This window comes from Sturnira hondurensis, unplaced genomic scaffold, assembly GCF_014824575.4.
Source record: "Sturnira hondurensis isolate 20B ecotype Veracruz unplaced genomic scaffold, ASM1482457v3 Scaffold0013931, whole genome shotgun sequence".
In the NCBI taxonomy this organism is placed as follows: Eukaryota; Metazoa; Chordata; class Mammalia; order Chiroptera; family Phyllostomidae; genus Sturnira; species Sturnira hondurensis.
Genome location: NW_028086562.1, coordinates 2,954,456 through 2,967,705, shown reverse-complemented (window position 1 = coordinate 2,967,705; position 13,250 = coordinate 2,954,456).

The following is a 13,250-nucleotide window of genomic DNA, read 5'->3' as shown; positions in this document are numbered from 1 at the left end:
CGCCGGGGAACGCAGACGGGGCTCTGCATCAGCTTCGGTACAGTGTGGTCTGGGGCAAGATCCTCGCCGGAGGAAATGTGGGGTGGAGGGCCGGACAGGGATGGACACGTGTCGGGCACCACCTTCCAAAGCGGTCCGAGGTAGTGTCACCACGATGGCATCACCGTGGGGGAGCCGGGGAGGCACTGTGTCCCTTCCAAGGTGAAGCCTGGGAGGGCCCTGGCGCCTCGTGGCGGGCGTCCTGGCTGGACACGCGGGACCCGCAAACGCCAGACCGACTCTGATCTAGACCACCCTGTGGCATCGCTGGCCGGTCCCCTTCAAAACACGGCAAGGCCAGGGAGCTGGCCAGTGACGGGGCCCCGAGTGACAGGCTCATTAAATGTCCTCTGCACCGGACCCTGCACGGAGGGGCAAATGGTAGAAAGCTCACCGCTGGGAAAATCCCGGATTTGAGTGGAAGCGATGGATTTGATGAAGGTGCTGTCCCCATATTAAATTCTCGGATTTAATAACTGCCTTGTGGTGAGGTAAGAGATGGGCCTTTCCCTCAGGAAATGCACCCTGAAGTATTGAAGAGCAAAGGGCAGAAGGTGTGCAGTCTACTCTGAAAAAATTGAGAATGCCTCTCCCTGAGAAATGCGTGTGTGGGGGGAGAGGTGCACGCACTACGCACTGTGGCCAAACGGTGGCGCCGGTGAGTTAGGGCATTTGGGCATCACCTGGGCTCTGCTGGCACCTGCTCTGTAACCTCACCACTGTTTCAAAATAAAAGTCTCAGAAACTCCTAGAGCTGCGGAAGGGCAGACCAGGAGGCCACTTACACACACGCCGAAACCCCGCTGCGCTGCGCTGCCCTGTGTGGGGTGGTGCGACCGACAGAGAAGAGAGTGGGGGTGGGGCGGTGTGGAGGGGCAGGGCCGGCCCAGCCCGTCGTTGGGGGTATGTCTTCAGCTGGGTGTGTGCAGACCGTGTGATTCATTGCTTGCTCTTTAAGCTGTGTGGTGCCTAGTCCTTTCAACGTAAGCATATTTCCTAATGCAGTCTTAGAAACCAAGAGTGACCGCAAAGATACTGCCCACCCCCGTTTTTTGTTTTGACAGGTGAAGAACCCAAGCTTGGTAGAGTTGAAGGACTGGGCAGGGCGGGGTTTGGACCTGAGCCTCGGCGGGCTCCATGCCCTGCGGTCTCCTGGCCTTCAGAAAGAGCCCAAGTTAAGACGGAAAAGGAAGAGAAGGAAACCCCGGGGGGAACTGTTTGGACGGGCATCCTTCCCACATCCACCCGTGTCCCCTGGATGGACCCGTGGTCGGGTCTCTCTGGTGGGCTTGGGAGAAGAGGGACCCCCGGAGCCCTCCTGTGTCCTCTTGGCTCCTTTCCCAAGCTGACCGCAGGGGTTTCAGGGTAGACCCCCTCCAAAATACTTTAGGTTAGACAGTAGCACCTGACAGTGTTCCCAGACGGGGCCTGGCCCGGGGTGGGGCTGCTGAGGGGCCCACCGTGGTGTGCGGGTTCTTGGCTTCGTGCAGAATGGGTCTCACCGCACGAGTGCAGGTGACTGTGGGGACCCAATTATTAAAGTGGGGACAGGGACGCAAAGGAGGGCTCAGCATAGAGGAAGCAGCTGGACAGCCCAGGCGGGGCTGCCTTTGCTCACCGGGGAGTCAGAGAGAAGGGTGCCTTGGGGACAGGTTTGGGGAGCGGCTGGGGCCCGTTGTCACTGCCCTCGGCCTGTGAGGGAAGAATGGGGGCAGAAGAAGGAAATTGGGAGGCTGCCCCACAGTGGGAGGGCTCTTGCTCCCTGGGTCCTTTGTCTTGAGGCTCCTATCTCTTTCTTGCAGGCAGGAAACTTAGGGGCCGTCTCAGGGGAGGTCTCAGCAGAAGATCCATCCGTTCCCCAGGTGCGCCCTCTTGGAGTCTTGGTCTCTGCTGATTGGTCAGCGCCAGGGCAGGCTCCTAGTCTTTGCAGCGGGATCTGGCATCACCTGCCTGGTTGCGTGCTTTTATGAACCTGGACCTGAGGCCTGGACGTTCTCTCCAGGGGGGAAACGCCAGGGGCGGAGGGGCCACCCTGGGGGCGAGGTCCTTGTTGCCCCAGCGTTGCCCCCTGCCAGGCACTCAGGGACTCCTGCCCCAGTGACTCTCTGCACCTGGCGGTCACCTGCTCGGCCAGCTTGTTCAGGGATCGGCCTCAGTTTCCCTGTGCTTCCCTAGCGTCTCACGACCCCATCTCAATAAGAAGAGTGAGCAGCTGTGAGATGGGGCCTCGCTGCTGGCCGCGTCCAACCCCCGAGCCCGGCCCCGGCCGGCTCCTTCAGCTCCACGTTCCCTGGCACAGAGAGGACAATGCAGTTGGCCCTGCTGGGACCACGACCAGGTGGCCCACGGCTGCCCTCTCTGACCGGTGTCCTTTCGTCCTTGGGCCAGCGCAGGCCTGCTGCATGCCACCAACCTCCCAGTCCTGCGTGGAGTCCTCCCGCTGCAGCCTGGCCACCTTGTCATGCGTCTGTCCGCCATGGAGTGTCAATCCGGTGCACACCTGGTCTCTGGCTGGCGTTTGCCTCCGGAGTGCGGCGTGGTGGGTGAGCTCCCCGTGAGTCCACTCCCGCTCTCGTTGAAAACACGCACGCCTTTAAAAACAAACACAGGTGTCGGAGGAGTTGCCGGGAACGTCCTCTGGCGTGTGACAGCTGCGGCTGCTGTGGAGGCGAGGTGGGGGTCTGCACCTGCCGTGCACATGTCTCCCTGCAGCCGCAGCCAGGACACCAGAGCGCGCTTTGGGGGCTGAGCGTGGCCGGAGGCGGTGCCCGCTCCCCTGGGGCAGTGCCGTCAGCTTCGAATTGCGACCAGAGCCTTGGTGAGCTCCCGGAATAAAAGGATGACCTTTGTCATCCAAATGTCGTGCTGAGCCCCGTGGAGAAAATGCACGTCTCTGAGATTCTCAGAGGCTGTCACACTGATGCCCTACGCCTGCGAGCGAGTTAAACCCGTGTTGCCCAGTGGCGGTGCTGACGTGTGGCGTCGCGGTGCCGACTATTTCCTGGGGCAGTTCGGACACGGGACGGGCTTTGCATGGGTTCACGGTTTTGCTCGTTCGAGGATGAGGCAGGAAAGGAAGACGGCGGATTCCTGCTCAGCGGCATTCTCGGCGGAAAGAGAGAAGATGTAAGTCAGAAACGGGGAGGGAGTCTGGGAGCCACGGGGCAGCTCACCCTGGCCTGGCCTGGCACCACGACCCCCCGGGGCCCTGTCCCCTAGAGACAGAAGACTCTGGATATCTCTGCAGAATTCGGGGCCCTGGGGGGCGCCTCTGGCTCCTTGGAGGGAAGACAGCAGTAAAGTCTAGTGAAGAAAAGCCGGCAGCCCCTCGTGGGAACTGTGGCTGGAGTGACTTCCATGTATATAGTTTTTAAAAAATTGTTGCTTGGTTACTATTGTCCCATTTTCCCGTTGCTGAAATTGCCTTGTTTTGCACACAGTCCAGATGCGATTCGTGCAAAGGCCCTGAAGCAGCACAGACCCCTGGGTCTGGGGGGCTCCCAGAAGCCTCCTGGGGCCTTCCCGGGTTCATAAACTCCGGGGGCAGCAGGGCTCCCTGCGCGGGCTCTGGCGCCCAGCCCCTCCCTTTCACACGCTGCTGGCATCCCCAGCGCTCTGCTCTCCGGTCCGGCTCTTCACCCTGCACGGTCTCTGGGATCTTCCTGCGGCTCACACCCGCAGCCGCCCCCTCCTTTTCACGACGGCCAGGCCTTTGCCTGCACGCGTGTGTCGCAACCCGCCCACCGCCAGCCCTCTGGTGAAGGGCACCCAGGTACGTGGCTCCCGCATCGCCGGCTGCTGCAGACCGCACAGCAGTGGGAGCCTCGGGCACAGGGCGTTGTTCGCTGCCCTTGAGAGGGCAGCATCCAGAGGACATGCACCTAAAAATAAATTCCTGCTTAAAACTGTCTGTGGCCTCTCCACAGCTCGGCTGGCCCTCGGGGAGGTTGTCGCCGGTAGTGACGCCCTTTGCCAGGTCCACCTGGCGGGGGGCGGGGGGGCGGTGCCGCTGGGTGGGCTCACATTTCTGAGCATCATCCACCCGGGGTTTTGGCTGGCGTCTCTCTGGTTCACGATGGAGCCGAGCGTCCCGACGGCGCCCACGGACCCTGCGCTGCCCCTTCTGTGACCATCATCTGTCCTTCGCTGGCTTTTCTCGGCGGTTGGCTCTCTCATGATAGAGTTTCGGGGGCTCTCCTGCCGCAGAGAAATCAGCTCTTATCTGTGAGACGGATTAGGGCTTTCTCCTCTCTTCTGCCCGCCCTCCCTCCCTCCCTCCGTTTCTCCTATAATCTTTTCTGTGGACATTTGGCTTTGCTCCTGCTGGTCTTTGTGCCCCATGGAAATGATTTGTTCTCCCGTAAGGGACGCTGGTGTTGTCTCTGGGAGCTGCTGGGGTTTGTGGCGTATCTGGCAGAATCTTTCCTGCTGGGAGAGTATACAAACAATGATTAATTATTTCCTGCTTTAATTTTTCTATATTTACGTCTTCGATTCATCTCAGTTTACTTCAGTGACACATGTGAGGCAGAGCTTTATTTTTCCCCTCCAGATGGCTGCTGGGTGGTCCCCGGTGTCTCTTCTCTCCCGCACGGGGGTTTGGGCTGGAGGCAGAGTGGTCAGAGGGCTGCGGGCGGGGTGGGGGGTCACGCTCAGGCCAGGCCCCGCAGAACGGGCCGCCCATCACGAGGACATCCCTCTCCTCTCTCTGGTGGCCTGGTAGACCAGATGTTCCTGTTGGCACAGCTGCAGGGTGTTGGGGGGCCCCACATGCCCCTCCGACACAGGTACCTTCCCAGGTGCTGCACCAAGCACGTGTGTGGGGAGCCGTTCCAGGTTGTTTTTATGTGTCATCTTATCGGAGCTTCCGCACGTCCGAAGGAGGTCAGTGGCCATGACGGGCAGATGAGTGACTTCGTCACGCCCTCGCTGCTTTGAGGGGTGGACTCGGGTCTCCCTGCGGTGCACCGAGGCCTGGTCTCTGACCGCGCCTCGGTCGCTGTCATTCCCTAGGCTCATGTCCTCGTAATCAAAGCCTCCTGTCACCTTTTCCTGCAGCTGCTTCTCGAGGGAGGGGACCAGGTTTTTTGGAGAGGCCCCTGGAGACCGCAGAGGAAGCGGCCACAGCCCCAGAGGGCCCTGGACGGGCAGAGCTTCCATTTAATTTTTCCGGGACCACGCTGGCCCCGAAGACGCATCCTGGACTCTCATTAGAGCGATTATGCTGCTAATTGCTCTGATCCGGACTTGGCCAAGGCAGCCGCTGCCACTGGGGAGCCCGAAGGACGAGCAGATGGACCACGAGGAGGGTCCTGAAGGTGGGGGGCCGGCTCTGCGCCCGGCCCTGCTGTTCAGCCCCGGCCACCACGCTCACCGGCTCACTTACTCCTCAGGGAGGGCTCCGTTCGCATCTCCGCCGCTGTCAGCAAACGAGGGCTCCCGGGGCTGTCTCAAAGGTGACCCCGAGACTCGGGCAGAGTGGGCACGAGGCTGTTATCTCCAGGTCAGCTATTTGGCCACCACGTCTGGATCGTGGCAGAAATGCCAACAGTCGCCAAGGTGGTGGACGTGTCCCAGGTCCGCAAGGCTCAGCGGTTACCCCCCGACCCGGTCTATTCAAGTAGCCACAATGGGGCGCTTCCATCAGAAACGGGTGGGGACTGGTTACTGCTGCAACTGCGTGAGTCCGTTCTGCTTCCTCCTCCCAGAAGCGGATCCTGAGAACATGTCCCATACTCCCCTGGCTGGGTCCGGGAACTGACCCGGTCGGTGGTCACGTCCCTGACTCCCCAGCATGTCACATGGTGGGCGCGCTCGGGCTGGTTAAAAGCCCTGCTTGCCCCATGGCCTCTGGGTAGGAGCTACTGTCGCCAGAAAGGCTGAGGGGCAGTTGCTCGTCCCCTTTGTTCAAGATAACAAATCAGAAACAGGACCCTGTCCCGGGGGATGACAGCCCCCGCAGAAACCTAAGGGACCTAGGGGTGGCCCCCCTCAGATCCCCACTGAATTCACAGCCGGGAGGATTCCTGTGGGCAGCCGCTGGCTGAACTGAGGCGTGGGACTGGCCGCGGCCTCCGGTTGCGGAGGGTCGACAGGGTCCCGGTGGCCAGGCCGGCCGCCGACCTGCGGAGCGTGCTCTCCTGCTCCCTGTCCGCAGGGATGAGAGCAGTCCGTGCATTTCTGGCCTTGTGTCAGGCCTCCCATCTCCCGCCCTGCCAGGACAGATCCCCAGGGACGTGGACCCTCTGTCCTTCTCGGGCAGCCTCATGGCGCCCCCGCCAATGACATTGTGCGGCTCCAGCCGAGTGCGCCATGTGTGGTGAGCGCGTGGCCACCTTGCCAGAGTGCGCACGCTCCGACAGCGGAAAGAAGAACCCCACTCGGTCCTGTGTCCCCCACATCTGTGAGGTCTCAGGGTTCACCTGCTTGACACGTGCCAAAGGAGCCTCTCGGAAAGAAGGGACAAATGCCTGCATCTCGAAGCTTTTGCCAGGGCGGGGGAGCAGGGTTTGGGCCCCGATGCTGGGGTGGCCTCTGGGGTGGGAAGGTGGTGTGTTCCCCACTCAGGAATGTGGGTGACATAGAGAGCCGCCAGCGAGGAGTGGGGCCCAGGCTACCCAGGGCTTGGGAGCAGGTCAGACTGTGGGATCTGGAGTCTGGTACCTGGGCCGTGTGATCTGGGGCGTCAGGTGACTCCAGAGGTCTCTCTGGTGACAGCATCCACATGGGGCGTCGACAGCAGCCCCAGGCTCCAGAGCCAGGGCCCCCACCCACCCTCAGAGCGAGCTCTTCGTCAAAGCGGGGACTTTGGCTTGCTGGTCCGTGACAGGCTTCAGGGGCCCCCAACAGTGTCTGGACCAGACTTTGCTTGGTGACCTTGGGGCCAAGAGAACAGAGGGCCCCTGTGGGTGTGACAGGCCTGCGCCCCAGCTTCCCCTGGGCGGCTCCCTGGTCTCCTTTCTAATTTGACTCGGGTTCCAAGCACAGCCCAGCCCCACCGTCTCCCAGCTCATCCTCAACACAGAGCCCTCTGCTGCCCCTGTTCAGGTCCCACTGCCCCGGACCCTCCCCTCCCTGATGCCAAGCAGCCAGGCCTCACGTCGCTCCAGTGTTGCTCCTTGGAGGGCCGGGCCGCATGCCGGCCGACCAGGAAGAGCGCCATGCCTCGTCCTCCCTGGCTTGTGCAAAGCCTGCGTCAAGGCTGACGGCAGATCTCCCTCTGAGAGTGGGTTCTGGGTGGGCGGAGCCGGCAGCATTCACTTCGCCCCCAGTCCGGCTGCAGGCCTGCACAGCCAGCACTCGGTGGTGCGTGGAGGGGACCCCTTGCCAGGCCGGGGAACCGTCTTCCCAGCAAGACCACACGGAGGCTTCAGGGCTGGTGTGCTTGGCGGATTTCTAAAAAGAGGGCGGGCAGTGTGAGGGCTTCACTGCGGGGCCCTGTTTGGCCTCTCGGGGCAGCACCCGGCAGGCCACATTTGGGGACACCCCGCACTGTGGTAGCTTCTGTCCATGAGAGCAATCCGGCGGGGAGGGCTGCCAGCCTGCCCTGTTCCATAGTGTCCCTCTGTGCTCTTGACTCTGTGCCCTTCCCCACCTGCCCCTCCAAACGGACCCCCATGAGGGCCCATCTTTAGTCCCGAATTCCCGATCTTCCCTGGTCTTTGCTGTCCTGGTGACCTGTCACCATGAACAGACCTTGATGCTAAGAAGGACAGTGGCCTACAAGCCCACCTCCATCCGCCCCTGGGTGGGTGACAGGCAAGCCTGGACGCCCGCTTGCTGCGTGCGAGTCCCACTGCTCTCCTGGCTGTACCACGTGGACGGCTGGGGGCGAAGGCTCAGAAAAGTCGACCCTGGAGTCCGTCCACACCTGCTGGCCCACTGTCTTCGGGAGCCCGTGGGTCCCCGGGAGAGGGGGTGTCAGGACCTGGTGGGCTCCAGTCCAGACGGGGCTTCTGGCCGGGAGGGAGGGGAGCAGCCCTGGGAGTGGGGTGTGGCTGGAAGGGGTTTCCCTGGGGTGGTGGTCACTTCTAGGGGGACAAGAAAGGTCCAAACAATGATGTCACCTGAGGAGGGCTCTCAGCCCTGACCCTGGGGGGGAAGCCCGCAGTCCCAGGCATGGGCTCAGATCGGGGATCACAGAGCAGGTGCTGGGAAGCCTGGGGTCCGGGCAGATGGCATCCCCCTGTCCCTGCCACTGGGGGCCAGCGGGGGGCGTCTGGGGATGGGTCGGGTTTGAACAACACGGGCTTGAACTGCCGGGTCCACTTATACATGGATTGTTTTTTTTTTCAAGGAATGTGACTATTTTTTTTCTTCTTATGATTTCCTTAATAGCGTTCTTTTCTGTAGCTGATGTCATCGTGAGAACACAGTGCACGTAGCACAGACAACACACAGAGTGTTATCGGCAAGGCTTCTGGTCCACGGGGAGCTAAGTACTGGATCAGCCAGAAAGTCCGCTTGGCTTTTTCCACAAGTTGGTTCTTCCGGTGCTTAGTTGTCTTTACCTTCATGGAAGCTGTTTTGTGAGGTTGTATCGTGACAGCTCTCATATCAGCGTGCATTTAAAAACATTTATCAAAACTGGTGAATTTTCATGTAGCCATTTTACTATTGAAGATGGAAGAAGGAAATGAGCAACGCTTTCGGTTTATGCTGTAGTATTTCAAGAAAAGGTAAAACACAGCTGATGTGCAAAAAAACCAAGATGTGTGCGGGGTGTGGAGAAGGCGTGGTGGCCGATCGAACGTGTCAGAAGCGGTTTGCGAGGTTTCCTGCTGGCGATTTCTCGCTGGGTGGTGCTCCCCGGTCGGGCAGACCCAAGTCGGCAGCGATCAAATCGAGATAGTGACTGAGAACGATGAGTGTCCTGCCACGTGGGAGGGAGTGGGCACCCTCAAAACAGCCGACTCAGTAGAGTCGTTGGTGGACATAAAAAGAGGTTTCTTTAATTGTATAGGAAAAATTCAACGGGCTTTTTGGACAACCCAGTAGTTGGTTAAGTTTGGGGGGCGTCAGATGTTCTGTGTGGACATGACTCTGCAGGGGGTTGGTCCCCCTAGTCCCCGTGTTGTGGGGACATGGAAGGGCCACTGTCCCCCCGGAGGGTTAACCAGGCAGGTTTTTAAATCTCTGGGGTGAGGTCTGGGGCAACGTCCCCCCCTCCCGCCCTCAGGGGCTGTAGACGGGAAGAGGCCAGGGCTGGTGTGGCATTTTGAAGTCCTTCCCAGCCCTGGGGTCCTGCACGGGCGGGGGCATCTCTCCTTTGGTCCGACCCTGACACCCGCCCCGGAGGGTGGGCCCGGATGGACCAGCACCCGGATGGACTCACGCTGGGCTTCCTCCTGCTGGGCCGCCGGATCCTGGGCTTCTCTGCAGAGCTGGAGACGGGGCTGTATCTGAACTCATTTTTCTCCAAGCGACTTCATGGGGACCAGGTTTATGGGGTGGGTAATGAGACACGCAGCTGTGTCATCCTAGAGGACTGAACAATAATTTCCAAATAGACCCTGAGAATCTCTCTGTGCGAGGAAGGCACGTCGACACCCCCGGTTACTGGGAGTGGGGCACGCACCTGGAACACGCAGTGTAATAGGCATTAAAGACGTTTTAATGAGAAGACGATTTAAAAATCGATGAACATATGTCTGCTGTTGATGCGAGGCCGAGAGTTTTGGGGGGGAGGTGGGGTGTGGGGGAACATCAGCACCTGGTTGCTTTATTAGGCGCCGGGTTAGGGGTGTCTCAGCAGTGGAGGCTCAGCCCTCATGGAGATTTCAGAGCAGGGCTGGGGCCGAACCCTGGTGTCCCAGCGCCCAGCTGCCCGCCTTGCCTCGCTCAGAGCCCTCTTTACGCCTGTTTGTGACAAACGGGGTTGAGAAGGAAACCTCGGGCCGGATGGGTGAGAAAATCGCTTGGGTTCCCCGGTGCAGGAAATCACCGCGTTTTAGGTCCTGGTTTTGCAGAGTCTTTGGCCGGGATCTCAGTTCTTGGTGCAGCGGGCAAGGCTGTCCGGCCCCAGGCAGGTGCCGCAGCTGGTCTGACAGCCCCGAGGCCGGCCACCTGGACAAGGCTTGCTGCGATCCCTCCCTACAGGTGCCACTTATCTAATTACATGACACAGGCTCTCAGCCTTCCACCCAAGGGGCTCCACGCTCAGCATCCCTTGTGGGTGTCTGTAGGAGTTCTCTGTGGTGACACAACCCCTTGCCACAGGGGCGGCGGCCCCAGCGGGTTTTGTGGGCCGGCAGTCCTGGGCACCGCCCTGCGGGTGCTCCGCTCAGGAGCTCACCGGGCTGAAGTTCCTGCATCAGTCAGGCTGTGCCTGCCCTGGAGGCTCGGCCCGCAGGGGCCTACTGGTGAGTGTGCCCGGGTGGGTGGCCGAGTTTGTTTCCAGGCATCCGAAGGACTCGTGGCTCCTTTGTTCTTGGCGGCCAGCGGAGGAGAGAGTCTGTCACTTGCTGCCTCCGACTTCCCTGCCCTCTTTTAAAGGGTGCGCCTGGTTTGACCTGCGCCCCCAGGATGAGCGCCCTTCTGATGAACTCCAAGTCCACGGACTAGGGACCTTACTCACATCTGAGGAGTCCCTTTACCTTTGCTGCATCCTAGTATTAGAAGCAGTCCGCAAGTCCTGCCCACATTTAAGGGGCAGGATCGCACACAGGCCTGGATGCAGGAGCCAATGACATCAACCCTGGGCAGGTCCACCACCGTGAACCTCAGCCCTGCCCCACCCCCCAGCCCTCTGGGCTACATGCGTCATTTTCGTTATTCCACCCATGAGGAGACTGAGGCCGCCCAGATAAAGCAGCCAGTCTGAGGTCCCCCAGCCAGAAATGGGTGGAGCCCGCACTCAAACCCCACGTAATACCCCACGTCCCCTGGTTAGAGAATAACGAGGCGGGAAAGTCTCACGGGAAAGGTCGTGGCAGCTGCGTCACGTGTAATGTGAGCCCCCAAAAGGGTGGGCTGTACTGGCTCATCGACACAAGCGAGCTCTGGGTAAATGCTAGCCACCCCCACCCCCAACTGTCCTCGTGTTTCATTTTGGTAACTGCAGCCGCAGAATTCTGTGGAACCTCCTGGGTGGGTGGGAGGGGCCCGCAGTGGCAGTGAGGACGCCTCACCAGGGCAGGTCACTACGCTGCTCAGCAGGCACTCGGGGCCCCTTGGTCCGTGTCCCCGCGCCTCCTGGGCCATCTCCGTGTGTTACCCAGGTGGTCTTCCCATGTTAAAGGAGGGGACACAGAGGGTGAGGGGGGTGGAGCGGCTTCTGCAGCATGACGCTTGAGGTTTAAGCTCAAGCCCAGCTCAGGCGCACAGTTCAGTTTTCGCGTCTGCAACCTTGACCCCGCAGGCGTTTCTCACGCCTTCGGCAACTTGCCTTTGCTCACAGACAGCTCGACTCTGGAACGCCGGCCCTGTCCCCGAGCCCGTGCCCCGCGTGGAGCTCGGGGCCTGGCCCTGCTGGCTGATTGGCAGGAAAGTGGAGCTCCCGGCTCACCGTGAGGCCCTGGCGAGCGAGTGGGCAGCCGGACCTGAGCGTCAGTTAGAAAGCAGTGTGTTGCCCCCAAGGGTTGTGCTGCCCCCAAGGGTCGTGCTGCCCCCAGAGGGGTGTTGGCAGACCAGTGCCATCCGGATGACAGCTGTGCCCTGACATAGCTGTGGGTCTGTGGACAAGGCCCTGGGACTGCTGGGCGTGGGTGGGCACTGGGTGGGGGTGGCGGCGAGGGCCTCCCCTCTTCCTGGCCTCGGCCCCCTCTTTGGAGTGAGTGGGGTTTGTTTCGCTGGCCTCTGGGCGTGTGGGCTGTGCAGAAGGGCCAGGGCTCTGGCTTTCACCCGCCTGCTGATGTCCCAGGCGGATGAGCATCAACTCTCCCCAGGGGAGACACCTGTCTCCCCCCCGAGCACCAGAGCCCTGTCACAGGGCCAGCCCCTGTCTGGCTGGGCCCCTGCTGGACCTCCAGGACCACCAGGCCCACTCTGAGATGGACCCCAGGCCCCGGAGACCTCGGCCGCATCATTCCCCCTACACCTCCCCAGCACCTCCTTCCCTTTCACCTGCAGGGGGTTAGTGCCAGGAAGAATCATGAAATCAGGCGGCGGCCTCCGGAGACCCAGACCCCTCCCCGCATCCTGTGAGGGGCCTGTGCGGGCCTGGCGCAGGCCTGGCCAGGGCATGGTGAGGGCATCGGCCCCGGCCAACCACAGGCGGAAAGCCGGGAGTGTGCTGGAGGCGCGCAGTCCCCATGTGAACACTGTTCCAGCGAGAACACCTTCTAAGTCCACACGAATACACCTGAGATCTGCCAAAAGCTCTGTGAGTCACGCCGCCGGTCAGCGGCTCCATCGCGTGCTTGGGCCACTGTTGTCCACGGAGCTGCCGGATGCATGAGCTGACAGTGATTATTCTCCCAGGAGCTGATCTGCTGGCCTCACGTGTCACAGGGGCCCAGGTCCCACCGTCTTCCTGGCCCTCCGGTTCCTCCCCGTCCTCACCGCCTCTGGCTCAGTCTATGTCCTTGAGAGAGAAAGGTGTGGACGTAAGAGAGAAATGACAGCGTTTTGGGAGGTGACTGGGGTGTCCGGTCCTACAGATGGCCCCACAGCAAGTTTGCTTTCCGGATTCTTGCGTGTGGGCTCTTCTCACACAGACCCTAATAACCTCAGTCTGCAGCCTCCATGGTGGCTGCGGCGGCGCCTGGGGCCCCGCCCCACCCCTCTTGGGCGGGGCGACAGCTACAGGTATAACGTCTGGGCACGAAAGGCCGCCTAAATGCTGCCGGCTGACTTAAAGCCCACTCCGCCAAACAGGGCTTCAGAAAAAGGAGCAATTGGCGTTGGGCGAATGGTCTATCAACTCCTTCATGCGGTGCGGCGATTTGCAAGATGTCCAGGCTCCCTGGGGGGGAAGCTTGGGGGTCTGTGACATGGCATGTTCACACCGTGTCGGCATGGCATGTTCACACCGTGTCGACATGGCATGTTCACACCGTGTCGACATGGCATGTTCACACCGTGTCGGCACAGCAGAGGGCTGGAAGGAGGCGGGGTGGCGTGAGCAGGAGGCTAACATTCAGTACCTCCCATGTCTCACGAAGGGACACACGTTGCTCCTTGGCCCACCCGGCATCTACTGCCCCTGCTTCCTCGGTCACAGAATCTGAGTCTGTGCACAGTGACCTATGCCCAGTTGGCAGTATTGCCAG